The sequence below is a fragment of the Ambystoma mexicanum genome, chromosome 4q (genome assembly GCF_040938575.1).
Source record: "Ambystoma mexicanum isolate Mex_15411 chromosome 4q, UKY_AmexF1_1, whole genome shotgun sequence".
Taxonomy (NCBI): domain Eukaryota; kingdom Metazoa; phylum Chordata; class Amphibia; order Caudata; family Ambystomatidae; genus Ambystoma; species Ambystoma mexicanum.
Genome location: NC_090928.1, coordinates 1,177,610,208 through 1,177,637,570, shown reverse-complemented (window position 1 = coordinate 1,177,637,570; position 27,363 = coordinate 1,177,610,208).

Below are 27,363 nucleotides of genomic sequence, written 5' to 3'. Positions count from 1 at the left end.
TTCTGCTGAGAGGATTTCCCTCCCCTTGGAAGAAACCTATTTTTCCACTGCTTACAGGCCCATCCAGGCTAATTTATTCTTAATTTCTTAAAATCCAGCAGAAACCAAACTAGTTGCATCAAATGACATGGATAAGTTACTTTCTTAGCTTTAAACCTGTGGGATCAAAAACATTTGAGATCTGTATTCTTTTCAGCAACAAATCCTTTTATGTGTACTAATCCGGCAGACTTTTAGTTTAGATCACTTTGATGTTTCATCAAGAGAACCCATCTGACAGGGCTGTCATTCACAGGTAGCCTAGTGTGCTGCACACAGATTTTGACAGGGGCTGTCATCCGCAGGCAATCCAGTTTTTCTGAGAAAATGTTTTGCTCTTCACATTTTAGGACTTTGTGCATTCACAATGCTACATTAGATTAACTGAATTTTAGTGCCAAGCAAGATTTTGAATGTTGAGAAGTGTTGTGTACAGGCATTTTGGAGTTTTTAGCAACAAAGTAAATGTCATTTACAGGCACATTTTGGAGTTTCACTTGGAAAGTGCTGCTTTTCCTTCTGCACTTTCTTTGTTTGTCAAGGAGCCCACTGGCACATTTTCTGCAGTGTGTGCTCTATTCCACCACACATGCACCATGGGTGGCAGGTTGTGCATCCATCTTTTTATGTGTTGAAGAATGCGGTTTTGGAGGTTTTTGGCACACGCAACATTTTTGCCACCATTGTTGCTGTTTCATTCACCATAAATAGCAGAGTGATGCTGCATAGTATAGCAGAGTGGGTCAAGACATCCCACAGGTTCTAACCCTGGCGGTTGAGCTATGTGAGCCTGGGTGGTGGGAGCCAGTGGGTTTCCCTCATGTTTCCTCCTAATCTCCTGATGGACTTGATTACATCTGATCCTGTAATCTGAAGATGCCAATAAAGCAACTGTGAAGTGTACCTGCCAGTGTATCCTTTTGTATCTTAATGACTGACAAGCAAACATAACACTGACCTCCTTCCTAAGTGACCATCCATCCCAAATTATTCTGGGTACCTTCTCCACCCTCATCTCCTTCTCCACATGTGGTGGCCCCACAGCTCAAACCACTCCCTGTGGCGCTTTAACATGTACCTTGCTCGACAGGCACTCATCATTTCCACCTTCTCTCTTAACCTCCAGTGCTACCCAGATGACAGACAACTTTTCTTCAAACTCCCTGCTGACCCTCTTAATCCTTCCATCATCCCAGGCTGTCTGTCTGCTATCCAGTCCTGGTGCACTTCGAATTATCTCTGCTTCAATGCCAGCAAGAATGAGATCCTTCCTATCAGAACCCCTGCTCCCTCTTTCTTCCCCTTACTCCGCCGTCCTCCATGGGCCCCTCCCCTTCTCCTTTATCTGAAGCCAGAAACCTTGGAGTCATCTTCGACTCTCCCACCTTACTCCCTCACACTCAGGAAATTGCCAAGAAGTCCCACTTTCAACTCTTCCTTCTCAAATGAATTCTCCCTTTTCTCACTTTCCCCCAGAAACTCAATGTTAGCAGAGCTCTAGTCCTCTCTAGGCTAGACTACTGCAATAGCCTTCTCTTGATTCTACCCTCTTCCTCTCTATGACCCCTCCAGCTAATCCAGAATAGGGCAGCCAAGACATATCATTGGCCTCAAGCCCAGAGACAGCATCTCTCCTGCCTTACAAACTCTTCACTGGCTCTTGATTGCTGCATGGAATACATGCAAATCCCTCTGCATCATCCACAAGGCTGTCTGGGGCCGGGACCACGCTATCTGCATCATGCTCTTACCAAATACTCTCCCTCTAGACCTCTATGTTCCTCTGGTGCAAACTCCCTGTGTTTAAAGCGTTTCACTAAACAGAGGCCCGGAGGACGATCTCTTGCTTCAGCTGGCTCCCTCGTGTGGAACAGCCTCCCGCTTCATCTTCATCTTGAGCCGGATCTCCTCAAATTGTAGAAGATCCTCAAGACTTTCCTTTTCACCTCCTCCTTCCCTGCTCCCCTCCTCTGCTAATCTCACAGTCGCAGTGATTGGTGACCAGGGACCCTATGTGTCCTTCGGGGCCCTGGCTTCCCACTCCCAATTGCCTCAGCCTCTGCTTACACACTTGCCTCTGGAAACCCACAGGCCTAATCCATTGCAAGCCTGCACTTACCTACCTTTGGCAGTTCAATGCTCCCTAGCACTTACTATACTTGGCACTTATATGCTGCTCACCCATGAGCACGGACACTCCAGCACTTACCCCCCACTCCTTCTCCCCCTCTTCTCTCTCTGCACTTGCCCGTTCTGAATACTCACAAGGCCTAGCGGGGGTTGTACTTATCCTCCAGTGTATACATTGTTTTCAAGCCCATGTTCCCTCTTTGTTGCCCTGTTAGCACTTTGAAACACAATGTATTTGTTGTATAAGCGCCTAACAAATGCACAATAAATAGAAAAGGGCTTTTTCCCATTGCAACAGCCATCTTTGTTTTGTGACGTGAGATTAGGCACGTCTAAAACATAAACAGCCCAACCCCTTCAATAAAAAAAACACTTTGTAGCTAATTGAACCCTGGTGGTAGAGCTGTGGTGTGAATAGCGATCACCTCCACTTTCACTGGTATACTGGGGAAGTCACCTATGCTCAGGCAGACGGTCAATGCCAGCCTTGTCTGCCCCTGAACAGAGGGGTGATTGTTATATTAGCGGGCATATTTTCCTGGCAAATGAAATGACAGTTGGAATTAATATCGGTAAAGAAGCTCAAGAAATTTGATTGGACAAGGACCCTAGAGGCAGCTGCAAGAAACAAGCTAACGACTCATCTGCCGGGAAACACACAAAAAGTTAACAAACTACAAAACTTCATCATCAAATTCCCAAGCCGTCCAGCGTGAAATCTCCTTCCGAGAGCTCGGCTAAACCTCTCGGAAACCAACAAGATCTTGGCCATAAGTGGCCTTTCTAATATAAGCAACTGTCGGTTCTGAGAACCAAACAAAGAAAAGAAGACCATACGCCATCTGCTGTTGTCATCGCCCGGTACTTGTCAGATAAGGACCCAATATCTGCACCATTTCTTTACCAACCCTTCACTTATGGAAGAAGGGACTTGGAGGGCCAGGATGATCGGAGGCGACAGGAACACCTGGTTAATCGCAACATTTAAAATTCTTGAACACATCATGACTTCAATGACGACCTTTCCGCCGCTTCCCGGTACATAAACCTTTAGGTAAAAATACTAGAGCGCCTGAAACCGAGTGATCCTGAAACTAGGTGTTATTTCTAAGTAGAGATAAACATTGATTACGACAACGACTGTTTATTCATTGTGTGTTTTGTAAAAATCTTTTTTTATTAACACACATTTTAAAAAAATATTGGTTAATTAAAAAAAGTATTATTTAATTTCTCTGTTATCTTCACAAAATGCCTCTGACGTATATATAAACACAACTTAAGAGGTCATGACTGGAAGGTTTAGATTACTATTTACCACTTGCATTGCTCAGGGCAAACGTCCAGACCATCGTTCTTCACCTGCCAAGCATTTGCAAAAGGGGAAACACCATATGCCAATCAGGCTTGGTCCCACCCCAAAAGGGGTAGTCCAGCGCGAACTGCTAGGTCACATCCCTTCTGCGCAAGTCATGCAGATTCACTTTATTAAAGAGTCACAAAATATGGCGCCATGACAAGGTGTACCTAAACACTGGTGCACACAGTCTGAGATTATAATAAGAACAAGGGTGGTCAGAGGGTTGCACAGAGCCATGTTTTAATTCTGCAGAAAATAAATCACAGAAAACGAGACCTATAATCTGAAAAAAAGTGCAAATAACAGAGCGTAGCAGTGTCTTCCGAAAAAAGAAAACCACAAACCTTCAATAAAAATAACTACAAAAATCTAAAACAAAGGAACAAATGTGCTGAGGTGAAATCAGGGTTAAAGATCCAAACCCTGTTTACCTTTAAAAGCAAAAAAGAGAAAATACATTGCATGGACATCCCAGTCCAATCCACACATCTGCAATAAGCGAGTGGTGCAAAGTGCCCACAACGAGTGAAAAAAGCACACTATCCAAGGGAATCAGGGAACCCATTGAGAAATCCACTCCCAAAATAAATAAAAAACCTCTAAAACAATTGAACATCCAAAAATAAGGGACTCTTGAATCTCTTGAAAAGAAAACAGCAAACTGCACACAACAAATCAAAAATATGTATACTTTCGTACATAAGTAGAAAAGCAGGGCATATCACAATGTAAAAAAACACTATTTTGCATTAACTCATCATTAACAACTTTTCAAAATACAATCACCCTCTGGAATGCTTCTGGAACAGAGCACACGTGGAATCCAAAATGGCAGAGATGCTTAATTTAGGGGAAGCTGATAACATACATAAACCACGCAAGAGACAACAGAACACACTGTGTGCTAACCACTATGGGATATACACAATGAGGGCAAAACAATATATCCAATGCAGTGTTTTAAAAAACATTTGGTACACTAAAGTAGAACACATTGTTAATTGTATTAACCTTTGGGGCAAAACATGCATCTGCTACTGAATGGGGTTTTAAAACGATTTGAGCTCATAGAGTAACATGCAATATGTATACACAAAAACTCATTTTGGTACTAAAACTAATTTAAACCATTTCCTGGGACAACTGGAAAGCTGCACAACATACCACACATGCTGACATTGAGATTCAAAAACCAAGACACCCATTTCCAAATTCTACACCTCTTCCAACAACAGATTGACACCACATATAGTGCCTGAACAAGTAAATGCAATGCAATCCCCCCCCCCACCACATACACACGCACGCATTCACAAAGATATATTATGCAGTGGGTTCTGACAAATTTAAAATGAACCTCTGCAGGACGTACCACAAAACGTTCCAGTCAGAAGACCTGTCAGGTAGAAATTGATAACGAGGAGCAGTGACTTGGAGGTGAGGGGTAACACAGAGCACTAGCCCCCGCTGCAACAAATGCCAGCACGCAGAGGTAATCCAGAGAAACAGGAGTCAAGGAATATCCAAACCAGTCAGTTGTTCCAACTCAACAATCCAATACACAGCCCAAGATCCAAACCTGGTAGTCCAGATGTTCATGGGAGGAGGGAGGGCAGAGACATGCCAGGGTTCCAATTTATGGTGCAGCCAAGCAAGTAATACAGCAATACGTTGATCCACACATCCAACAGAGGACAAATGACGGCCAGTCTGAAGAGCGGGTGGAAGGATCTGGGACAGGTTTTCAGAAGTTACGAGTAACAGGAATCCAGAAAGGAGACATGCAGACATAGGACAGAACGTGTGTATAAGGTTGTATTTGTTTCTTAGAGATCCAGACCCCAGGAAAGCTCCATGTACAAAACCTTGTAGCAAAGTGGGTCAATGTAAGCACAGAGGTTTTGCAAGGATAGGTCAACTACATGATAAGATCTCCCACCATAACCCACTTCAAGAATGCCATTCGTTCAAGCACCGACATTGCAACCATACATGAAATCAACAAGGCACTCCTCGTCAAAAGTGATCCATGCCTCATGGTCTTGCTCAACCTCTCTGCCACCTTCAAGACAGTAGACCACAACGCACTACTCAACACCCTGCCTTCCTGCATGGGACTGGATGCCACAGTCGTTCATTGGTTTGGCTCCTATCTCACCAACAGACACCAGCTCATTCAGATAGGCCTCTGCAGATCCCAACAGTGCCCAGTGATCTGTTGAGTCCAACAGGCTTCATCCTCTCCCCAGCCATTCTCAACCTCTATGTGGAGCTACTGGGAGTACTCTTGGCCCAAGTTAACATCAAAACAATCACCGGTTTCCACTGACAACCAGCTATGCCTAAAGGTCAAATTCCTTGATGATATTTGCCAATTAAAATACTGCCTCTCCACCCTTCGTGTCTCCACCATTCAATCCTGGATATTAAGTGCCTACTTCAAACGCAGCCCTAACAAAACAGAGTACACCCTTCTCATGGGTGCCATCAAATCCACACCCCAAGTAAAAAACTGTCTGGAAGATATGTATCTCAATGCCTTCTCCCCCAAACCCAACCCTACAGCAAAGTCTCTTGATTGCAACCTCTCCATCAAAGCAGACATTGCCAAGAAGACACAAGCAGCCCGGTACCCGTTTTCATTCCTGGACAAATCATACCCAACAACTCTACCTCAGACCTCAGATCTGGTGTTATCCCACATGGATGGTTTCCACACCCTCCTGCCAGGTGTTCCAGCCACTACTCTTGTCCCCTGAAAGCAGCCCAGCATGCATTGATGTGGTTTTGAATCCAAAGGAGGGACTCTTGCTTGACCCCCCCCCCTAGTAAATGTGTAATGACATGGGGATTATGGGTAAACCAAGTGCCATTGAGTCTACAATCAATTATGTGCATACACATCATAAAACAAAACATGTTGGGTTATGGATATTAATTTGAAGAGTTTTCTTGATTACATTGTTTGCAATGGGTTCCCGTCTTGGCGAAATAATTCCCATCATTTCATATGCTCATGACAGAGTCTCTGCTTTCCCACAGGACCCCAATGTTCACTAGGTAGACTGCTGCCAAATCTACCCACGACTGATATGGCACCATGAAATACAGCTGTTCATTACCTGTCACCAGCAGCCAACCTTATTGAAAAGTGGATATCGTCATGCACAAAGCATTGCTATTCTAGAACTTTAATGTCAAATAAAACAATGGTCCATATCATACTGGAGGCCTTGAAAACCCACCGTGCTCTAGCACGTTGAAGCGTCTTTTGTGCTAGATGGAATTACAATTACTGATATCAGAACAAATAATCGGACAGACTCAAGGAATATGGCAAAGTGCTACTTTATTCTCATTTAGTGAAGCAGGGAGAACTGACAGGCATCGGACTGATGCATGTACACTGACACAGTAGCTTGATTACATAGAGGTCTTATACCCCAGTATGCGTCATCTATGATGTCATTCTGCATGGCAAATTATAAAGCCTATTGAGGGAAGAGATTGGTTAAGGGAACATGTCTACATATAGAACATTTACAAATTAGTCCATCATTGGCTACTCCTTATCTGTAGGGCACTCCTTGAACTACCTCTAAATACATATAGTACTGTTTATAGCAGACAAAATGACAGTGGATTGGTCTGTGCAACATAGTATGTTAGGGTGCCCCTTAGACCCACCGATTGGTTGGCATACTATACCAACCTTGGACCTTCGGCTCTTTAGCAGCACATACGTGAAACAAAACTTAGGTGTTTGAATCCCATCAGACTACTCCCAGTTTTCCCAATTAGTTCATCATCTCTCATCGGTTGGCCATAAACCAAAGTCTTCCATCTGTAGTAGACCTTGTAGCCTGCTCAATGTCTTGGAACATTCAAGGGAGTGTGAGCACACCACTATCTTCCTCTGAGGCTCTAATGAATTGGCCTTGTTTTCGAATTCTGACTCACATGTGAAGACACCACAAATGTGTCCATTTCAGCCTTCTATTTACTTATATTTCAATCAATTATGCAGGGTGCTGTTACTCCTCCTGGCCTCTAGAGGCTTGCTCACTCTACCTTGTATAGACTTCATTTCTTTAATATAAGATAAATGTGCCCTTCGTTTATAGCTTATCCTGGTTAACTCAACTTGTGCCTTGCAATTATTCCTTAAAATAGCATACTTGGTCCTTGGCCAACATAGTCTTCCTGTTGTTCAGCACACAGAGCTTTCCAGCCTCTGCTGATTCTGCAACCATGGTCTGTCTCTGAGGTAGCTTGGTTGAATTCAACAGGAGCCCCATCCATTTTCCTATCATGGCTGTCCTTGCCACGTTATATATTCCTCTATAGCAAGCCTGTATATGTTTTCTTTCTACATTACGTTCCTACGTATTTACAGTTATTAACTAGTAAGTTGCTTCCTCATCTTTCTATTCATGATTACTTTGAATTTAGGTACAAATTTCTCTTGGTGCTTCAGATACATTGTTACTCTTAAGTACTTTCATATTGTTTCAACATAGGTTTATATATCTTCTTCATGACATCACTCTGCCTTTGTCCTTCTTCTCTTTAACTTTCGATGATGTTCATAGATACGTGCTGACATTCTTCCATGTGGCATCCTTCCACACTTTCAGTGCAAGGGTACATCCGTGCATAACGTCTCTCATACACTCTATGCGGTATAGAAACGATCCATGGGATCCCATTTACTGCTCTTCTCTTGCTGTTCCAGTATGACGATGATGAGGCGGAGGGAGCCAGTGAGAACGCATCCACCTGATCTTTTACACCACAGTAAGCACAAAACACATGTTGGCACAAAACATGTTGGCTCTTTTTACTGAACACATCTTATTACATGAGCGCCATCACATGCATTCATTGTAAGAGGGGAAGCCATCACAACCAAGAGAACTCTCTTCTAATTCACATCCATAACCCAAAAGGGTTTCTTTATTGCCACGTCTGGACACAAACGATTGTATACTGAATAGTATTTTGTAATAACGTTACATGACCAGGATAACATAATTTGTTGTAATGGAGAAGATGGGATTCAGGGGCAGACTGGCAAGAGGGGCAAAGGGGCAAAAAGCCCCCAGGCTGGTTGGGTTGCTGCCCAATGGGCCAGAGTTCCAAAATGTAAAAGAAAATAATTGGAAAAGACAAATTCCTTCAGAACGTAGCCTACCACAAAGGAACCCAGTGCTGCAAAGCCTGCTCAGATTCTGCGTAAATTGGGCGAGGCTTTTGTATTGGCTTCTGCAATGCTGTAAATGTGCCTGGGTTTCCTCCACACATGGGCCTCCACAGTGAGTGAGATGGCGAGGAGTCTATAGGCATGTTCAAACCACACAGTGGCAATGTATGCATTTAAATAACAGATTGTGTGACCAGGATGGTAATGTTGGCACCACTTCTCGCCAAACACAATAGGTGTGTTACAACCCTCTGCAGTTTATCACAATGCCTACTTGCCAAGGAAGTAAGGGTCCATATCTTATTAGAGTTTACCCTTGATTTCAATCTATACAAATGCTACCCCTATGTTCTGGTGAATTGCTTGATCACCAGTGTTTAATAGCACCCGTTTATATTACTTATATAGTGGTTATAGAAATGACTGTAGGACTGTTTGCGGTACTTTTGGACATAGTTGAAAAACACACATAGGCAGATGAAAAATGGTATCAATTATTAGAAGACTACAAACTAAGGGAGTCATTCAGAGTTGGGAGAGATTTGGAATACTGCTGAAGAAACGTATCAGCTCCGATAATGGTATTTCTGAAAATCCACCCAACTCAAAGTTTACCACCAGCAGCATTTCTGGAATACCTCCAGTGCTATTTCAGAAATGCCATCTCCAATTTCAGTAATGTAAAAATGTTTTTTTTAAACATTGTGTCAGCCATTTTCAGCATCCATGTGAAGGGAGGAATGGATTATGTATAGTAGTGGCTCATATCACTACTGTTGATTTACATTATGCAAAAACAGGCCAATTGTGGTGCTTTTATGCATTATATGGATAAGGTGTTGAGAGGATCACATCAGATATGGCTGCCTTTTTACCTCCTTTACATGGCCATTTCTAAACACGTTTTCACTCTATTGAAGGGAAGCATTGGTGCAGTAAAAAGAACGATTTTTAAAAATTGGGGACAGTTTGGATTTTTTACTTCCAGCTTCAAGGCAGAGGTAAAATATATGGATTTTCTGTCTGCCTAAAATGCCACCACCATTATTCCCATGGAATGCCACTAATGGTATTTGATCAAAACCTGTATTGGGTGGATGGTAAAATCAACAGTATTTTCCAAATACTCATGATTTTACTGTTAGCACTGAACTCTGAATGACCCCTAAGTCTGTGATTGTTTTTTACTGTCTTGTCCAAAACACTTGTCTCTTATGTGACCAAGAAAAGAAACACATGCAATTGAACACCATATTCAAATATATCTATATATAGATGCAAAGTCACGTGAATGCAGATACATCCTTTATTTGAAAACACACATAAACATAATAGGCCATTCTTGCTCCCTCTCCATCACCAGGTCCAAGGTGTATTCCCCTTGGAGATCTCTCTACTTCTGTGAGTTGCAATATGCAGATGATTTTTCAAGAAAGTGTAAATTGGGAGCACAAAAAAGCCATGTTCCATCATCGTCTTTTGCTCTGCATTATCCAAGTGTAGACCCAATTGCCACAATTACCAGCTTGAACATGGCTTCTTGTCGTGCCTGGCAGAGGTGGTCTACTGTCTAACTGTAAGCCAGGGCAAAGGAAGGTGGTGAGGGGCAAGAAATGGGCTTGGTGTAATGGGAAAATAAAGGGCGTGAATGCCAAGGAATTGGTGATTGAGCAATGTGGTCAAGGGAAGGAGGTGCGTGCAAGGGAAGGGGATTGAATTAATAGTTCAAGGATGGCGCCAAAAGGATGTAAGCGGATTCAATTCAACACTACAGCTAAGTCAATGCCTAGTCTGGGATGCTGAGGGAAACCCTTATTGATATATTTTTATGTCCAGTTTGTTTACTCTGGATGACAACCCTTATATAACACCCCTCGCTTAGAATCCCCCTGACCCCACTGAGCCAAGAAGTAGGTTTGTTTTGCAAATTAAAAGGTTTATTTGAAAATTAAACAATATATATATATATATCACACTTTTATAATAAATTAATGTTTGATAGCACACTTGTGAAGATGATAGTGATCAACAATGGATAATGTTACAGTGGTACACTCTTTTTGATGGCTTAGAAGTGATATAGAGAGGATACAGTAGCTGAGAATGCTTTTATGGCTTCAAGGACAATGCAATGTTGAATGAAAATGCAGTACAGAAAATAAACTTGATATGACTTCAACAAAAGACAATGTAATCACATTTCTTTGACAATTCACCCCCCACCCCCCTCTATGCAAGGTAAAGAGATGGGAGGAAAGCACACAGTTCTCAGGAATGCAATCAAATATAATTCAGTTCTCCCCTAGCAAGCTTAGAGGAAAACAGGTAGGAGTTTTAAACACAGGCAAGATACTTTGATGTGGTTGCAATTAAGTGAAAAATATGCTAAAAAGGCTTTTAATTCCCTATAGGGGGTTCAGGGTAGTTGATAGATACTTTGAATCAGTTCAGGATCACCTTAGCAATGCTCTATGAATGATTGTAAGGTTGCAAACGAATTTCAGCAAGGAAAGCAAGGACAAATATTTTTACACGTGGCTGAAATTAAGCAAAATGTCAAATTGTGGCAATTTAGTTGTGTGAGTCGAGCGCAATTACGGAGGCACTATAAGGAGTAGGAAGTCGGATCTATGCACGTTAGAAAGCTTAGAACCCTAGCTTTAATATGACAGTTAAAACTCGCTCCTAGCACAAACGGTTCTGGAGATACTGCCGATTTAGTAAAGGTTGTTTTTCGGATTTGAAATTTTAAAGCTCAGAATGACAGATGACAGTTTTCAGTTTTAAAGATGACAGAATGACACGATTCTAGGAGGCAGTTCTAATAGGCTAAAATAGTTTGGATTAGATTATTTTAAACTAAGAGATTGGTTTTGGCACAGTGCTAGCTGGGTGCTCACACTAGATTTTGGACAGGAATGCGACTTCGTCACCGATCGGGTCAGGATTGGCTGGACTTCTGCTAGCGGTTTTTCACAGCTATCTGGTCTCTGGGTCTCCGGTTCTGTTATCGGTCCTGCTAGCGGTTCCGGATACAGCGGTCTCTGGTTCTGCGGGTCTGGATCAAGTGGATTCTTAGCAAGCAGCAAACCGCACAGCCTGGCGGTTGAATAGTTTGTAAATGGTTTTTTGAGGCCTGCTGGAGAGAACTCAGCTTGTGGGTTAGCCTCTTTGCTACAAGTTCTGAAGTAAAGTTCTGGATCCCTGGAGTTCTGGATTTGAAGTCTGGAGTCTCCCGGCAAAGCGTCCCGCAAGACAGTGGAAAGTGAATGTCTCTACCTGGGTTTCAATGTTCCTTTTATGTGTTTTGAAAATGGGTGTGTGCCTGGGCCTAGCTAAGCCTGGCCCTCTCACTTATCATTGGCCAAGCTTTCATCTCTCCCTTGATTGGGGGAAGGAAATGGAGTGTCAGAGTGATGCTGTAGGTTTTATGGTCAGAGGAACCTCCCCCTGTCAATTTGCACACAAATCTATTTCTGACCCAAATACATATTTATCTATGTACCATTTTTCTAATATTATAGGTCCAGTTAACATATTTTCTGTAGCACCCAACCATCCGATCCCTGTCTTTGTACGATGTCGTGTTCACATATGACGGAATTCTCCCCTTTTCATCCAGATAACGACCTCTAAACGTTTCCAGATTTTACACATATGTGCACCAGGGATATGGGTTTCAGATGATAAAGTGTCAGATTTTTAACATGCATACATTTGGAGTAACAACCTTTTTTCCGCTACTATCCCAAAGAACATACCACAGGGTCCTAACACCTCTTAATATGTGCACAGAAAAATCACAAGAATGATGATGTTATTTATATAATTTTTACAAGTCCGCACTATGAATAAGTTCAAAACTATGACATTTTACAGTTGCAAACTATGTGACACTCAAAAGTAGGTCACTCATTTAATTTAAACATTTCGATTTTAGTGGTTTTAAATCCAATTTCAGTTAAGCTGCTGACATCCACAGCTCAGCCAGTTTTGTTATAAACATTGTTTTGGGCTCTTTCTCTTTCCAGATTTAGTATGCACACAAGAATACATTCTGCCAAATGCCTGCTGGTGTTCTTTGAGATTTTTGAATATCTTGTGATGTTTTAAATAGGCAACTTTAGCTTGCATTTCAGAGAAACAGAGGCGATTTCAAAACGCTTTATTTTTTTTAGCCACTGGCATTGCTGTTTTTCCCTTGGTACACATTTCACTCATGGCACTCCTGGCCCATCATGCTTGCACTGGTGGGTGGCAGGTCAGGGGACCACTTTGCTGTGCGCAAAACTGCACGGTTCTCTAGGATTATGGCGCAAATGTGGGCTTTTCCACCCTCTTGGATTTCCTAAGCCCACAGCACCAAATGTTGCAGCATAATAGTCCAAACGTGGGTCAGGACACCCAACAAACCCCCCCGCCCGACTGCACTTTGATTTCGAGTTGAGATGGAGTCGGGTGCAAAGGATGTTTTGATCCACGCGCTGGGATGTCCACATCATCTTCTTCCAATTCCGCAGATGGCACAGTCCAGCATCTTTTCCTCCATCCGGTTGGATCGATCGGTTCTCCTCCCCGATCCTGATGGGAATATTGGGCGGTAGCCCGGGCCCCTCGGATCTTTGCTCCCCGTCCCTGGGTCATTCTCTTTGGTCAGTCTCCATGGTTTCATCTCTCCTAGGATGATAAAGCAAAAGCGGCAATACCTATTCGTAGACATTTCTCCACCACTATTAATGGTGTGGCGAACACATACATTTTATACATCCGGTTACATTTTTCAGTCTTGTTTTAAAAACAAGATATAACAGGAAATATTTTCTTTCCAGAATCATCATATTTTAGCGACTATATGTGGGATATTTTAGGGTTGGAACTGAATTACTCTGGAGCGGCCCCCTCTGGGATTCCAGAGGATTCCTCCAGTTGTTGCAGAGTGTGCATGGGATGGCAACACTTTAGCTGATTAATATGGACCCACTTGTCTTCCCCTTCCGCCAGACTACCTTTTGGGATGCAGATTTTATAGACTACAGGGGAGATTTTGTCTATAATTTCAAACGGTCCCTTCCACGTAGGCAAAAACTTTCGCTGTTTGGCCTGGTTTCTTTGGAAATTGTATAGATAGACCCGGTCTCCCACTGTATATTCCTTCCTGGTGGTCTTCAGGTCGTAGTGGGTTTTCATGCTATCAGCTGATCTTTCTAGATTCCGCTGAGCATAGGCAAAAGCATGTTGAAGGTGTTTCCTTAAATTCTCCACATACTCATGAGTTGTGGAGGCATTTATCAGTGTCTGCTCTTGGGTCCTGTAGAGCAAATGCTGAGGAAGCACCATCTTGCACCCAGTCATCAACTCAAATGGTGACATTTTAGTTGCAGATGAAGGAGTAGATCTGATGGCCATTAGGACCAGAGGTCATCGGATATCCCAACTTGGCCTAGTATCTGCCACAAACTTTTTTAAGATGCTCACAATGGTTCGGTTTTATCTCTCTACTGCTCCAGAAGAAGCTGGCCTGTAAGCAATGTGTAGCTTCCTTTTAACCCCCAGTATCTCCCTCATCTTTGTCATTACTTCACTGGTGAAGTGGCTACCTCTGTCTGACTCAATCCTTTGAGGTAGACCAAAACGGGAAAAGATGTGGTTAATCATCAGGGCAGCTGCTGTTTCTGCCTTGCAGTTTGGGGCCGGGAGACATTCCACCAACTTGGTAAACAAGCATGTAACGGTCAACATGTACTTGTTTCCTCTAGAAGAGCGAATTACAGGGCCTACGAAGTCGATTTGCAAATCTGACCATGGCGGTGTCATCCCCCTCTTTTGGAGAGGCGCACGGTGTGTGAGGGATGATGACTGAAATTGTGTACACACCAGACACCCCTTCAAGTATTGGTCGAGGTCCTGTCCCATGTGTGGCCAGTATGCAACCTCTCTTAAGATCTCAAGTGTTGTGTGAAACCCCTATGACCGGCAGTGGCCGCATCATGGGCGTGACTTAACATCAGGCTTCGGAATGAGGTAGGGACCACCCACTGATCATGGGCAGCTTGGGATTTCCTTACCAACAAACCGTCTTGGATTCGGAACATCTTTGGACATTTCATCAACACTCTAAGGTCCTCCTTCCCAATGTAATCGGTATCCATTAGGGGAAAGTTCTCAGGGTCCTCAATGTGTTGGTGAAACTTACCAATTATTGGATCCCCCTTTTGAGCCGGAATTAAATCAGCATCAGGGGTCTCCTTACTCCATTGTGCAGTTGAAAGATCATTGTGAGCATTTGTCTGGGACCTAGTGATAGCAGTGACCTGGATTTCCTCCAACAGCGACTCCATCTCTATTAGATCCCCTTGGATGGCCCCGGTTTTGGCCAGCTGATCAGCTAAGTCATTTCCAGTTTTGTCTGGTCCCTCTACTTTGGAATGACCCTTGATCTTCTTCCAGTAGATGGTCATCCCATTCGAGGTGACCAGATCATCAATGTTTTGGATTAACTTTCCATGTTTCAAGGGTTGTTATTAGCACATAACATGCCTCTGGTTTTCCAATTGTCCAGGTGCTCCACGAACCCGTTCCGTACATAATCCGAATCTGCGATTATGACCAGCTCGTGGAGTTGATGTTGGACAGCAGTGAGGATGGCCTGATGCACAGCCATCAACTCTGCCACCTGACTACTTCGGGAACCAATTTTGTACCCAGCTGAGGGTTCTGGGGACTCCTTCACCCATGCATTCCCTACGCCGGCCACCAGTTCTTTCTCCCTGTTGTCAACATGGTACGAGCATCCATCCACATAGACAGTGGGCATTCCCTCACACTTGTCTTCTTCAAGGACTTTGTGTGGGGAATTAAGGTATGCCTCCATGTAGTCCTTGATTTTTAGACTTTCGTCCTCGAGACAGTTTTCTCTGGCACAATCATGCAAGTCAGCCAGACCTTGCGCGAGGGGACTCTTCTTGTTTTGGCCATATCTGACCTCCACAGGAAAGCCTTGCATTGACAGAATCCAGGAAGTAATTTGGGAATTACTCACATTTCCGGCCCGGATTCTGTCACTTTGGAGATATTGCAGAGGCTGGTGTGGAGTCTCCACTATGATGTGTTCCCCCTGGATGAACGGGCGGTAATTCTTCAATGCCCACACAGTTGCCAGGAGTGCCTTCTCACAATCGTTGAATTTTTTCTCCACAGAGGATAAAGTTTTGCTCGCATAGGAGATTACTTTATTGACCTTGTCATGCTTTTGGTATAATATTGCCATCAAGCACGTATTAGAGAACCCTGTCTCCAGGAAGAACTCCTTGTTTCTGACAGGGTAAGCTAGGCAAGGCGCTTGTGAGAGGCTTCTCTTGAGTTGTCTTACTGCCTCGGATTGTTCTGGACACCATTCCCACTTGACCCCCCCGCTTCAAGAGATGAATCAGGGGTCTAGTGATCTCTGCGTAGCCTTCAATGAACTTTCTGCTGTAATAAGTCAGTCCAAGGAGGCTCCTTAGTTCCCGCAGAGTTGTGGGATCCTTCAGTTTCTGAAGTTCTTCCACTTTCTTTTCTTGGGGACAGAGACCCTGAGGAGTAATCTCATGCCCCAAGAAATTAACACAGGTTCTGCACCACTGTGCTTTCTGAAAGGAAAGTTTTGCTCTGGCGGCCCTCAACTGTGTCAGAACATAACGGATCTCTGCTATGTGTTCTTGCACTGATGAACTTTTGATGAGGACATCATCTACATAAGCCAGGTTACCCCTCGCACCCAGGTCGGGCATGGCCTTATGTAGGAAAATGTTGAATTCATTGCCGGAGTTGAGGTATCCGAATGGAGTCCGGGTCCATGTGTACTGCTGGCCCCCAAAGGTAAAAGCCAGTTTGTATTGGTCCTTCCTACTGACAGGCACGGTCCAGTATCCATTGGTCAGGTCTATTGCAGTGAATACCTGTGACCCCTGGATCTGGGCCAGCCCTTGGTCAATGTAGGGCAGAGGCCATCGGGAAGTATGGACCCGTTTGTTGAGCTCCCTAAGGTCGGTGCAGAGTCTCCACTGGCCATTTGGCTTCAATATTCCCAGCACCGGATTATTGAAAGTGCTGTGGACTGGACAGATTATTCCCCGGGACTCAAGGTTCTTAATTATTTCAGTAAGGGACTCCATGGATGTGAGAGGCAAACGATATTGCTTCACAAACACTGGAGTCATTCCAGGGTCCGTGGGAATTGTTGTTGTGTGGATGTCGGTGCGACCACAGTCATATGAGTCTACCGCAAAGAGATCTTGGAAATCCAAGAAAACTTGTTTCAACTTTTGCTTCTGTTCCAGAGTCACACAGGCATCAGCTAGGTTGACTCTCTCTTCCACAATCTGCCTGAAGCCTGGAAAGACTTCTGGTTTAGCTATCTCAGCAGCCTCCTCCAGCTGGGTGGAGAAGTCCCTGGTCAGAGTGCTGATTTGGACTGGAGGCTTCAGGTGGGAAAGGCACCCCTCATGGACCTGGAAAATCACTTCATCCCTCCTGAAGTCACAAGTCACATCTTCCTTACCATAAGGGCAAGAAGTGTACACCAGGAAGTTCCCCCCATGCCGGGTGAAAATCCTGTCTGGTGTTGTATTGTCCTCACTGTCACTGTCAAAACAGTCCTTGGGGATTGGTCCTGACAGTTCATTTCCTAAATCAATGGAGAAATGTCGGTCATCAACCGCCATTCCAATAATGGTGCCTACTGCTAGAGTAATACTCTTTAAGTCGCTGTTATCCACCTCTATTGGAATGGTGTCATGTTCTATGTTGACTAATATTGTTGTGTTTACCCCTAACCCTTGCTGTTGGAGAGAAGCATTTAGATGAACATAAGCATCAGGGTTTTTCAATTTTTGTCCTCCTCTAACTTTCACTTCCAGGGAGAATTGTCGGGTCCTTTCTGGGATGGTGACTTCCTCTTTAAGCTGAATTTCAACTGCATAAAATAGCAATTGAGCTGACCTAAATGCTTTTTCTTGATCATCAAAGCCCATGGGATTATCCGCTAATCGGTACCAAAATTTGAAGTTTATTAGGTCCAAACTAATGGCGAAACGATTGAGAATGTCACTGCCTAAGTAAAAGGCAGCAGTGACGTCTCGCATGACCCAACAAGGATGGACTATGCTCTTGTTGCCAATCGAGATTTTGAGCATACACCTGCTTGGCAGGAGATGTTTGGAATTGGGTGTTTCCAGATCCATTTCCCATTTGTCTATCAGTTTGAATGTGGGAATGGCTGGATCTTTTGGGAGTTGGCGGAACATAGCTTCGCTGATGAAGCTCTTACCGTTTTTCACACACACTTGAGCGAGAACAGAGTCCTTCCCATCATTTAACTGAACAGGGATTAACAACTGCTCTCCAATTTGCTGAATATCAGCCAGGCTCTGAGCTGATTTCACATCTTTCTGGACTATAGGAGTGAGAGTGTCTGATTGTGGATTGGTGGAGAATTTCAGAGTATTTCCTTCCAGTGTGGAATACCACCTTAGACTGGAAGGAAGGTTGATTTTCAGAAATAGAGAGGACCCCCCATCACCAGTCTGTTGTCCTACTGCTATTACTGTCACATCTGGAATTTGGTTGTTCTGGAAGTGAAATTCTACTTGGTCAGATTTTTGTTCAACCATGTGGCAGGTGCCCTTTAAACTAACATGGTCGACACTCTGTTTTAATTGTATTGGTCGGCTAGTCTGGATCCAGAGGACCTTGTTTACACAATCTATTAGGGGTGACAACCTTCTCAGGAGGTAATTCCCTAGTAAACAAGGGGTGCCCTCTGGAGTCACTACTATGACCGGGTGTTTCACCTTGTGTCGCCCAATTTTGATGTCCAAATCTGCAGTCCCCTCGACGGGAATTTCCTTCCCGCCAAAGTTCTGGAGTTGTCCAGGAAGAGAGGTGAGGGGAATTTGGTACTTCTCCCCCCTACCTGAATTCAGGTCATCAAAGGCCCTTCTGGACAGAAGGGTAGCTTGGGATCCAGTGTCCACCAGTGCCAAAATTGTACCCTGCCCCTGTACTTGTACCGGGGCATAGTGTCTTCCCTCCTTCTCCTCAAGGGGGCACAGATAATGCACATTTTTGGACAACTGGTGGGCTAACTTTCTGGTTTTTGACATGGCGAGAGAAGAGATTTGGGCAGAATTCTGTGGAGAGCCTGGGGAATCTGAAAGAAAAAGTTGGCAACTGGAAATGGTTTCGGGTTCTGGGCCGCCCCCCCCCTTTTTGGAGGCAGTCATCAGGATGGGATTGACCAATGATATTTTGGTATTGTTGGTTCTGGGATAGAATGATGGGCGGCGACAGCTCAATCCCCACATCTACCCAGTCTGTTGATTCGGTTTTAGGTTCCCCTGGTTCCGGTTCTGGGCCGCCCTTGCCTTTTGGGAGGCAGTCACCAGGATGGGTTTGAACCAGGGGTTTTTGGTTTTGTTGGTTCTGGGATAGGATGATGGGTGGCGACAGCTCAATCCCCACATCTACCCAGTCTGGGTTGAAATCCCTTGGGATCCATTTTTCCTTGGGAGGAGTTCCCCCATCTCTGAAGGAGAAGATCCTTTCCCCAGGATCCTCTGAGGATCCCTCTCCCTCAAATTGGAAGACCTGTACCTCCTCCACAAAGTGGGTCTGTTTGGGTCCTTTGTTTCTCCTACCTCCCCTCTGCTCCTTGGGAGGCAGAATTTCAGGGGCACAAGATTTTGTTTTCGGTTCCTGGTTTTCCAGGGGCTGTTTACAGGTTGGGAAGGAAGCTTCCTCCAAGGCTTTACACTCCTCTTCCCCTTGTGCCTCCTCCCTGGGAACCGGTGGGTTATCGGGGTGCTGACCCCGTCATTGTTCTGGAACACCAGGTCCAGAGTTTGGGGCATTCTGCACTGGTATGCTCATCTGAGGGTTCTGTTGCTCCCTCAGCATGTGACCCAGATCCCGTGCCATGTTTTGGACCTGACGCTCAAGTTGGGAAACCCGCTCAGGCTGATACAGGGTTCTGTTTTCTCCCCTGGCTGATCCCGGGAAGAGTAGCTATCACTTCTCTGGTAATACCCTGGGTTCGGAAGATTTGGGTACTCCTCCACCCTTGGCCTCCCCTCTCCCGGATTAGGTTGTCTGGGATCAGGGAATTGGGGAAAGAAGGATGGATGAGTTTGGGGCTGGAAACCTTGTGGATACCTGGGGAAAGGTTTGGCCCATGGTTTGGTGAATTTCTGCCCTCCTGTGGGAAGTTTGGAGGGAAGTTTCCTGGGTCAGGTGCTTGGCTGGATCCCCCCCCCTTAGGCTGGAGGAGTCCACACATAACCCAGAATTGGTCTGTTTCCCTTGTAGCGGTGACTTATATAATCAGGGGAGTGAGGGACCCCATTTGTGGGACTACCTCCTTGACTCCCTGTATGTGACTGGCCCGAGGGCCTTCTGGTGTTAGAGTTATTCTGCGCAGGCAGGTTTTTAGGCCCCCCCCATCTCCAAATCTAAAACGGGGGCAACCTTTACCTCCGAAACCTTGGCAGCAGCAGGGGTGCTGTTGGTTTTGGGGTTTTTCTGCGCATTACTTTTATTTTCTATGGGCTTCTGCACCTCATAGATCCGGGTGGCTTGCTCACTGACCCAGTCTAAAGATCTTTTCTTGTGAAAATCTCTCACGAGCTGGGTTATTATGTACTTGGGAGGAGCATGGAAAAATGTGTTGATGAATTCTCTGCTGTCCATTCGCACCCTTCTGTTGGTCTGCAGAAAAGGCACGCTTCAATTCTTGCACAAATTCTTGTAGGGCCTGATCCTCCCAACATTGCAAATTGTAGGCTGCCTTGCGAGCCTCTTGGGGATTACTATGTACAGAAAAATGTTTCAAGATGGCCGCCCTATATGTGGACCATCTTGAATGGTTTTGGTCCTCCAGCCCCGCAAAGAAACTGGAGTATTCAGGGGAGAATGTCCATTTGACGTACTGGATGCAGCTACTGCTGTCCTTCAAATGGAAAGTCTCCAACATTTGCTCATAGAGCTCCAAGTGTTCCCAAACAGAATACTTGGCGTTCTTATGATAAGGCGTGATGACACTCCTGATTGCCTTAATCTGTTTTAAGGGGTCATTAAGCAAGGCCCTTTTCACCTTATTGGCCTTTTTGGTTCGGGTAACCCTGGTCCATTCATCCTCTAATTCAGAAGCACTGCTCCCAGAGGTGCCCGTCTGATCTTCCAGGTTTTCCCGGATTCTGCGAGCCTGGGAATAGCTGGCAGAATGTGGGGACCTGGTCTCCTGTGTCCTGTGACGCTCCGAGGAGTCTTCAGATCCCTCCTTGCTACCAGGATTTGATGGGTACCCCCCCCCAGTGACCTAACTGGACAGAGGTTTTTAGGATGCCCTTAGGGGGCCTAATTTCCTGGGGTTCCCCACTAAATTGCACTGTACTTAGGTGCCCATCCCCAGGTGCCCATCCATCCATTCCTGGGTGGTACTGGCCTATGAGCCCCATACTTTTGGCTGGATAGTAATCTGCCATACAGTAGCCCTGTGCTCATGCGCGCCCGGGGACATGGGGGTGGCAGAGTCCAGGGACTGAGAGAGATGAAGGCCTCTGGTACTAGGGCTTCTGAGTTTATGCTCAGGTGCTTCCCTTTCCCAGCGAACTTCATCTCTGTCAGCCCCTGCTCCCTGTTGCAATGAAAGAGCCTGCGCTTTCAGTTCCTCAGTTAAGGCCTTACTAGACTCTATCAGTCTCTCCTGCATGGATACCTGTTGCTGGAGCCTATCATTGTGCTGAAAGAGAGCCTCATTTTCTCTCTGTGCCTCCGGATTGGTCCTGGAGTACTGGGCCAGTCTCTGCTGCAGGAGGGCTACCTCCTGAGTCCCATCCCTACTGGCCTGCTCCTTTCTAGCCAGAACCTCCTCCACCCCTCTGGTGTGATCTAGCAAGCCCTGATGCTCGTTTTGTAGGTCACCCAGGCTCTGGAGGGCCAAGTGATTTTCTTCAATTTTTCTTTTTAAATGGCAGACTTCTTGGCCTAAGGTATCCCTTTCCTGACCAAGAGCCTGCATTTGTGACGCCAGGTCATCCCTCTGCCTTTGAAAGGCACCAGCTTTCTGGCGTTCTTCATCAAACTCTGCCTGGGTATCCAGGTCTTTCAAAATCAATTTATTACTTTCCTCTTCCTCTCTGTCTAGTTGGATTTGCAGGGTGGCTATCTGCTCTGTGCATGCCCTGCTGAAATTGATCTGTTGCTCCAGCTTTTTCTGGCTCTGCAGTAAGGAGTCCAAACTGTCTTGGTGCTCCTTCTGCAAAGCCAGAATTCTGGTATCCTGGTCTGTCTTTTCCTGTTGCAGTATATCCATGTCCTCTTTTATTTTAATGACATACTGCCTACTATCATTTTCTGACTCCTGGCTCCTCTGCAGCATCTGCTCAGAAGAGACCAGGTCAGATTGGGCCTTCTCTAATGACAACAGTTGCTACTTGCCAGATCTTGGCCTTCAGCACATTTGTCCTGCATGGCTCCCATATATAGATACACATATGCCGCTATCCTAACCATCTTGTCATGTTCATCTTTGGCTTTAGGAGCCATGTATAGTTCGCTCAGGGCCACATGTAAGGGACCCTGATCTCTCCAGATATCTAACCCAGTTGCAGTGACCTGTTGTGTGATTGCCTGCAACCACGCATCCAGGCCCTGCTCAGTCCATTCACCTCTCACAAATAGCTTATGTAAGAAGTGCTCTCTGGCTATTTTGATGTCTACCAGTGTCGTCATTCTGGAATTTGAGTTCCTTCCTGACTTACAGAAGTTTGTATTTTTTTTGCAAAATAGACCGTTTCCTTAGAGCGTTCCTTTGAGGAGTGCTTTCACAGTGTAAAACAGCGTGGTGATCTAACCGGATATGTGTATCCGGTCAGTTGGCACACTGTATTAAGCTGCACAAGTGGTAAACCTAATCCATAATCTCCGGCTACGAGCCCCCACTTTGTAAGCGGATTCAATTCAACACTACAGCTAAGTCAATGCCTAGTCTGGGATGCTGAGGGAAACCCTTATTGATATATTTTTATGTCCAGTTCGTTTACTCTGGATGACAACCCTTATATAACACCCCTCTCTTAGAATCCCCCTGACCCCACTGAGCCAAGAAGTAGGTTTGTTTTGGAAATTAAAAGGTTTATTTGAAAATTAAACAATATATATATATATATCACACTTTTATAATAAATTAATGTTTGATATCACACTTGTGAAGATGATAGTGATCAACAATGGATAATGTTACAGTGGTACACTCTTTTTGATGGCTTAGAAGTGATATAGAGAGGATAAAGTAGCTGAGAATGCTTTTATGGCTTCAAAGACAATGCAATGATGAATGAAAATGCAGTACAGAAAATAAACTTCATATGACTTCAACAAAAGACAATGTAATCACTTTTCTTTGACAATTCACCCCCTCCACCCTCTATGCAAGGTAAAGAGATGGGAGGAAAGCACACAGTTCTCAGGAATGCAATCAAATATAATTCAGTTCCCCCCTAGCAAGCTTAGAGGAAACCATGTAGGAGTTTTAAACACAGGCAAGATACTTTGATGTGGTTGCAATCAAGTGAAAAATATGCTAAAAAGGCTTTTAATTCCCTATAGGGGGTTCAGGGTAGTTGATAGATACTTTGAATCAGTTCAGGATCACTTTATCAATGCTTTATGAATGATTGTCAGGTTGCAAACGAATTTCAGCAAGGAAAGCAAGGACAAATATTTTTACACGTGGCTGAAATTAAGCAAAATGTCAAATTGCGGCAATTTAGTCGTGTGTGTCGAGCGCAATTACGGAGGCACTATAAGGAGTAGGAAGTCGGATCTATGCCCGTTGGAAAGATTGGAATCTTAGCTTTAAGATAAAACTCGCTCCTAGCACAAACGGTTCCGGAGATACAGCCGATTTATTAAAGGTAGTCTTTCGGATTTTAAATTTTAAAGCTCAGAATGACAGATGACAGTTTTCAGTTTTAAAGATGACAGAATGACACGATTCTAGGAGGCAGTTCTAATAGGCTAAAATAGTTTGGATTAGATTATTTTAAACTAAGAGATTGGTTTTGGCACAGTGCTAGCTGGGTACTCACACTAGATTTTGGACAGGAATGTGACTTCGTCACCGATCGGGTCAGGATTGGCTGGACTTCTGCTAGCGGTTCTTCACAGCGATCTGGTCTCTGGGTCTCCGGTTCTGTTATCGGTTCTGCTAGCGGTTCCGGATACAGCGGTCTCTGGTTCTGCGGGTCTGGATCAAGTGGATTCTTAGCAAGCAGCAAACCGCACAACCCGGTGGTTGAATAGTTTGCAAATGATTTTTTGAGGCCTGCTGGAGAGAACTCAGCTTGTGAGTTAGCCTCTCTGCTACAAGTTCTGAAGTAAAGTTCTGGATCCCTGGAGTTCTGGATTTGAAGTCTGGAGTCTCCCGGCAAAGCGTCCGCAAGAAAGTGGAAAGTGAATGTCTGTACCTGGGTTTCAATGTTCCTTTTATCTGTTTTGAAAATGGGTGTGTGCCTGGGCCTAGCTAAGCCTGCCCCTCTCACTTATCATTGGCCAAGCTTTCCTCTCTCCCTTGATTGGGGGCAGGAAATGGAGTGTCAGAGTGATGCTGTAGGTTTTATGGTCAGAGGAACCTCTCCTTGTCAAATTGCACACAAATCTATTTCTGACCCAAATACATATTTATCTATGTATCATTTTTCTAATATTATAGGTCCAGTTAACATATTTTCTGTAGCACCCAACCATCCGATCCCTGTCTTTGTACTATGTTGTGTCCACTTATGACAGAATTCTCCCCTTTTCATCCAGATAACAACCTCTAAACCTTTCCAGATTTTACAGAAATGTGCACCAGGGATATGGGTTTCAGATGATAAAGTGTCAGATTTTTAACATGCATACTTTTGGAGTAACAACCTTTTTTCCGCTACTATCCCCAAGAACTTACCACAGGGTCCTAACACCTCTTAAAATGTGCACAGAAAAATCACAAGAATGATAATGTTATTTATATAATTTTTACAAGTCCGCACTATGAATTATCCATCTTTTTAAAATCATGCTCTGGCCCCAAAGGGGTGTGGTTTTTTAAAGCACATGGTGGAATTGCTGTTTTATCCACTTCCCCCAAGCTCAGCTTGCTCTCACAGGCACTGCCGCTCCGAGTTTCTCCCAAGAGGAAGCCATTTTACGACCCCCCCAATATAACATTTGCCTGAGTCCAAGACAGGGCTTTGTTCAACTTCCTGCAGTCTGCAGGTACCACTCCCCTAATTCCAACAGAGAGGTGCCACCTCCTTTTGGTGGGGGCAGCAGGATGCAGCCAGGCCTGGGAAGAGTTGTTGAGCCAGTTCAACTCCTGTCGGGGGTAGTTGTCAGGCAGAATTCAATCTCTTTAAGCCAAGCTTCAGCTAAATGTCATGTTTGTTCCCAGTTTTCTACATTCAAATCAAACTTACAATTTTTACACATGCAGCTAGAATGCTGATTCTAAGTTCAAAACTATGACATTTAACAGTTACAAACTATGTGACACTCAAAGGTAGGTCACTCATTTAATTTAAACATTTCAATTTTAGTGGTTTTAAATCCAATTTCAGTTAAGCTGCTGACATCCACAGCTCAGCCAGTTTTGTTATAAACATTGTTTTGGGCTCTTTCTCTTTCCAGATTTACTATGCACACAAGAATACATTCTGACAAATGCCTGCTGGTGTTCATTGAGATTTTTGAATATCTTGTGATGTTTAAAATAGGTATTTTTAGCTTGCATTTCAGAGAAACAAAGGTGATTTCAAAGCACTTTTTTTTTTAGCCACCGGCACCGCTGTTTTTCCCTTGGCACACATTTCACTCATGGCACTCCTGGCCCATCATGCTTGCGCTGGTGGGTGGCAGGTCAGGGGACCACTTTTTTTGTGCGCAAAACTGCACGGTTCTCTAGGATTCTGGCGCAAATCTGGGCTTTTCCGCCCTCTTGGATTTCCTAAGCACACAGCACCAAATGTTGCAGCATAATAGTCCAAACGTGGGTCAGGACACCCAACAAGGACAGAGGTCTGAAAGTGAATTGTAAGAAATGAGGCATTGAGAATGTGGTTGTCCAAGAGAGGGATACCTGGGGATGATGGGTAATGAAAATAGGGCTCATGAGACAGAGGCACACATCTGGAACGGTAGGTCAGCAGGTTGATTGTTGCTGAGATCTAGTCTGACCTGCATGCCGCTGCACTCGAGTGTGGGACTGGCTTGACATCCTTTCTTTTTTCCTGTCTAACTAATGCATACTTGCTTTATGAACATAAATTTAATTTATTCCCCCTTGAAGACACTGACCTTGACATACTCGCACTCATGAGAATGGGTTTGATGCCAGCTCAGTCACTGTCTTTGACTCTCTCTTACCTGACGGCTTTAAGATCACCTCCAGGCCTCGACCTCACCGGGCTGGTGATTGGGTTGCCTTAATCTTTCCTGAGTGGAGTCCTTCTTCCATCCTACCAACTCAGCTCTATTCTTCCTTTGGGAACCTAGTATGCAAATTGGTCATCTCTTTCTCCTCCACCCTAAGCATTGATAAAATATACCAGCCTCAAGGCACTTTGTCTCGGTTTCTTTCTGAGTGGGCTGATTTCTGTTCCTCCTTACTCTCAACCACCTCCAACCTGCTACTCCTGGATGACTTTAACATCCAATTAGACTCCCCGTGCACAACATACACTCTATTCATTGACCTCTGCACCTCTCTATCCCTCTCCATTCTTCCTTCCAGTCCAACCCACTCTGCTCGACACACGCTGGGCGCCCTCATCAACTCCGACCTCCCCCTCTCATCTCCTCTGGTCACTCCTTTCTTTTGATCTGACCACTCTCTTCTCTCCTCCCACCCGGGTCCCTATGGCCTTGTGACAGCTCCTCCAAAAGCCCTGCCAACATTGTTCACAAACATCTGACAGATGAAAAGAGTGTCAGCTGCTGCCTTCACTTTCATTTTCATTCCCCCTTTCCCACCCAACGTAGACTCTACCTCTGACTTTGCTCTCAGCCACCTCTATCTATCCATTACCAACTCCCAGTCATGAGGATTTGCCTGAAACCTGCCTCCAACCATAACACCTGGTAGGACTCTGAACTTGCAGACCTGAAACGTAAGTGCAGGGCTGCAGAACGAAAATGGCAAACCTCAGCTTCACCCTTTGACAAACTGGCCTGCCGCCTGCTCCAAAGGCATTATAGACTCTCTATTTGTGCCAGAAAAAGGGCCCACATTCAGGCACAAGTAGCTGGCGTGTCCAACAACATGGCTGAACTGTTCATAATCTGCAGGGAACTTGCCAAACCGTCAGCAGTATCCTTTGCCCCTACTCCTTCTCAGGCTCTTTGCAATGCAGTCACCACTCACTTCACCCCCAAAACCCAGGACATCCTGAATAGCCTTGTCATGCACACCTCCAACCCACCCCACCCTTGCCTCCCCTAACCACTCACCCTCCTCCTTCATCCTTTTCCTCCTTTGTCTCTGTCTCTCCGGATGAAGTCACCAGAGTTATCAACTCCATGACGGTCTCTTCCAAACATGCTGCCCCTTGCTCAT